Source organism: Macrobrachium rosenbergii, chromosome 52 (assembly GCF_040412425.1).
Source record: "Macrobrachium rosenbergii isolate ZJJX-2024 chromosome 52, ASM4041242v1, whole genome shotgun sequence".
In the NCBI taxonomy this organism is placed as follows: domain Eukaryota; kingdom Metazoa; phylum Arthropoda; class Malacostraca; order Decapoda; family Palaemonidae; genus Macrobrachium; species Macrobrachium rosenbergii.
In genome coordinates this window covers 40,229,139-40,233,422 of record NC_089792.1, presented here as the reverse complement: position 1 = coordinate 40,233,422, position 4,284 = coordinate 40,229,139, and positions in this window count along the sequence as shown.

Sequence of the window (4,284 nt, the reverse complement as noted above, 5' to 3'; positions counted from 1 at the left end):
TTTCCTTTGTTTCCCTTTTTATATATGGTATCCTGTTTAATATCCTTCATTCTGTGGATATGTATGTATGTATATATGAATTACACTCTGGTATACCCTTAGTCGCTCGATCAACTAAGTCTAGCATTTCTAAGTTCAGCTAATACTGGGCTGAGTAACCATCAGGAAAACAGGAGGAAAGTTAAGAGGTAAGAAAAGTAATGGAAATAATAATAAGTAAAATACTTAGGACGCTAAATTACGGTTTTACGAGCAAGAAGAAATAGTATCCAGTTACTAAGAGCGTACAATCAGTGAGTTCTCTCGTTTCCCAGGCGAATTAATCTAGAAAGTATGGCAGTGTTTGACATAGAGATGAATGACGACAACTAATAAAGGCTTGGCCTTTGTACAAGTGCATGATACAGAATTGATACTTTGAAATTTGTTTATTTTTTATACGTTACATGGTGGTGGTATCGCTGAGTCTTCAGAAGATTGCGTGTTGCAGAACCTGATACCTTGGTTCGCTCATAAGCAGATCCCTATTCTAATGTATGGTCATTTGCTGGAATAGACAGTCCAGTGGATAGGACGCTCTCCCCTGAGCCAGAGGCCCTGGGTTGATTCCGGAGGAATAAAAAACGCTTAAGGAGCGTTCCGTCAATACAGTGAATCATGTGCCTATGCTCATTTTACTGAGAGTGTTGAGATGTGGTGATAGCCGACAATTTGCCGGCCACAGCTTCGAGTTCGTAGTAAGGCTTGTTATTTTTTGTTTATTTTTGTTATTTTTACTCAGAGTCGAAACAACACGCCTCATGCGAGTACTACAAGAAAAAATGTTAGTTAAAACATTTAAACTCAAATCTGAGAGATTAATGTAAACAGTTTCCAAATTTTGTAAATAGTAGTTCGAATATGCTGGAGTCTTGGCGAGGAGCTTAGACCATCTTCATTTTGAATGTGCTTGAGAATCTTTATATTGATACCTTCTGAAATCAATTCATCCTGGTGAAAAAAAGTAGTTTCATTATATATATATATATATATATATATATATATATATATATATATATATATATATATATATATATAATGTGTGTGTGTGTTTGCGTATATCAGACTTTCACTCATGTGGATTCTTAGTAATGAAAATGTAGCATTCTTGTGATTATGCGTGGTGTAAACATTAATAATTAGTCGAGAGCGTGAGGTTTACAGCCCAAACACAACAGTTAATTCAAAAGACAAACAGGAATGTCGTTAAATAAGACAGTGTTATGGGTTAATTAATGCCACAAAATAAAATACTATTGTGCGGTTATAAATGTGGTTGTGGTTTGAAAAATAAATGAATCATAGCTGACTTGTGATTGGAGTGAAAGCCGGTTGTTATGGCACTTTGAGACAAATGAGTAAAGAGCAGGGTATGCAGGACTGAGAAGGACGAAAATTGGAAGAAGTTGATTGTGTCTGAGGTAGCAGAAAGCTCTAAGGCTACAAAAAGTATACCTTAGTTTAACCAGACCACATTAGCTGATTAACAGCTCTCCTAGGGCTAGCCCGAAGGATTAGATTTATTTAACTTGGCTAAGAACCAATTGGTTACCTAGCAACAGCACCTACAGCTGATTGTGGAATCCGAACCACATTATGACGAGAAATGAATTTCTATCACCAGAAATGAATTCCTCTAATTCTTCATTGGTCGGTCGGGGAATCAAACGCTGAGCCAGCAGCGTGCTAGCTGAGAACTATACCCACCATGCCAATGAGGAACTCTCTAAGGCTACAATGGTAGCGTTGCTTTGTCAGGGAGACTGGAAACAAACAAAAGGTTTCAAATGTGTTAGCTCAAGGATTTTTTTTTTTATCAAGATTTGAAGGAAGCAGGTTAAGAAGCTATGATAATGTGTGCTTGTGGTTATATATGGAAAAAAATGAAAGGAAATAAGAGTATTGGAGTAAGTAAGAATGGAAAGAGCCATAGATATTTGGATGGAAAGGCGCTCGATTATTCAAAATTCGTGATTTCTAAAGAATAATGTTTTCAGAAATATTATTCTTCAATATGCTAGGAAAAGAGAACATGGTAAGAAAAAGTTTTTTTTTTTTTTTTAGATAATAGGTTAGTATGGAAGAGGACAGACAATGTAATGGATGTAGATGTACGAAGACAAGTGCCTGGAGTTATATCTGATTATATATTTCTAGAAGTATATCTTATTATTACTATTATTGCATGAGGTATATCTGATTGTTAAAATCAGTTGAAATTCAAGCTGCCGAGGAAGGTGTTAAAAGTAGCTGTAAATGTAATTAACTCATGTAAGTTTGATACTAAAGGGAAAAGGTATGAAAGGGGTTAACAACATTTAAGTTCGAGTAGCACATGGAAGGAGCATGTCACGAGTATACAAAATTCTTGTCTTTGTCAACATTGTCATCAGGATATTTCTGGATATACGAAAATAGGGAGAGTGAGTAAAAACGTCGGGCGCTGGCATTGGGAATTGTTCGTATTAGTAAGGGAAAGAATATTACCGGAGAGGCAATGGCGTGAGAGGAAAAACAGTCTCGTGAAGGTAAACAAAAGGAAAGTGAATGTGGTTAGGAAGAAAGTGGAGAGCCAGAAAAAAAGTAATGGAAATGGATGGGTGAAGACGAGTTATTTTAGTGGTAGTTGTTCTCTGGGGAAGTAAATAAAGAGAGAAAGGCAAATGAGCAAATGCATCCAAAATAAAAGATGCAAACTAGAAAAACTGTCTAAAAGGAATTGTGCAAGTTTGAGAGTACTTGGATAATTGCTTGTTGAAGAGGATATTGGATTGATTGACAAGCTGAAGGATGGAAAGACATGAGAAATCCACGAGGTACACATGAAATGCTGTTGCGTGGTGAAAGTGGGACTGAGTGGGTGCGAAGGGTTTGCAAGTTATAACTGAATAAGAAAAAACTTCCAGAGGAATAAGAGAATAAGAAGTATGGTTGCAGAAAATCGCTTAGAGTACCTGGGTAGGTGTACTGTAGGCTTTCGGTTGAGAAAGTAAATCAGATTACACGACAGACATGAATAGAAAAGTTAAGTATACCTTAGTTTAACCAGACCACTGAGCTGATTAACAGCTCTCCTAGGGCTTGCCCGAAGGATTAGATTTATTTTACGTGGCTAAGAACTAATTGGTTACCTAGCAACGGGACCTACAGCGCAATGTGGGTCTGAGCAAGGAAGTGGGTTAATGAATTAAGTGTTGTATGAGATATACATGTTAGGAGTTTGAGGGTAAAAGCAACATACTCCACAAAGCATGCATTGGACTGAAAAATATTTGAATTAGAACTTATAGAGATATTCATATGAGGGACGTTGAGGATACTTGGTATAGAAGTAACTTGCTGACAGCGATTAGAAGTTTTTTATACTGAATGCAAAACATGCGTGAAAGTGAATGATTTGGTGGGAGGCTGGGTCTGAGTGTGTTTTGGAAAGTCTCAAGAGATCATCAAAGTAAGACATGGAAAGTTGGAGTTGAATGGGTAGAAGAGGTAAAGTAAAGAAGGGGCTGAATATACAGGAAGAGAGAATGTGTGTGCTAAACAGAGATGAATGGTGCAGTGAATAATGAGAGTTCGATGCACTGCTGATGAAATTTCTGTATAGGTATATGAAACAATTAATATTCTGTGTATGGGTTCATCCACGGGTAAGTAGTGAAATGTATATGTATATGACAATGACAGTTGATTCGATGTTTTCTGAAGCCACTTTTTAGTTGTGAAACGTGGGTTAATATATACAGTATACAGTATATATACAGTATATACTGTATATATATATATATATATATATATATATATATATATATATATATATATATATATATATATATATATATATATATATATATATATATATATATATATATATATATATATATATATATATATATATATATATAAATGGATGTATGGATGTGTGTGTGTGTATGTTCCAGCATAAATCTGAAATGCATCGAGCAATTTCAATCAAACTTGGTATACTTATGACTTACTCTCTGGGAAATAATACTGTAGGGGTAAGACATCGCTGGCACCAAAGGGGGAGGGGGTGACATGTGAAAATAACCAAAAACAACAGATATTAGTGTCTAGTCCATAGTTTAGAGGTCGCTGAGATGAATAGTGACACTCCCGATGCCCTTTAAGTCCAAGTTCAACCCGGACAGGAAACGGGGTGAGAAGGGGTGGGAAGGGGGTGACATGAAAAAATAACCAAAAACGACAGATATTAGTGTCTAATCC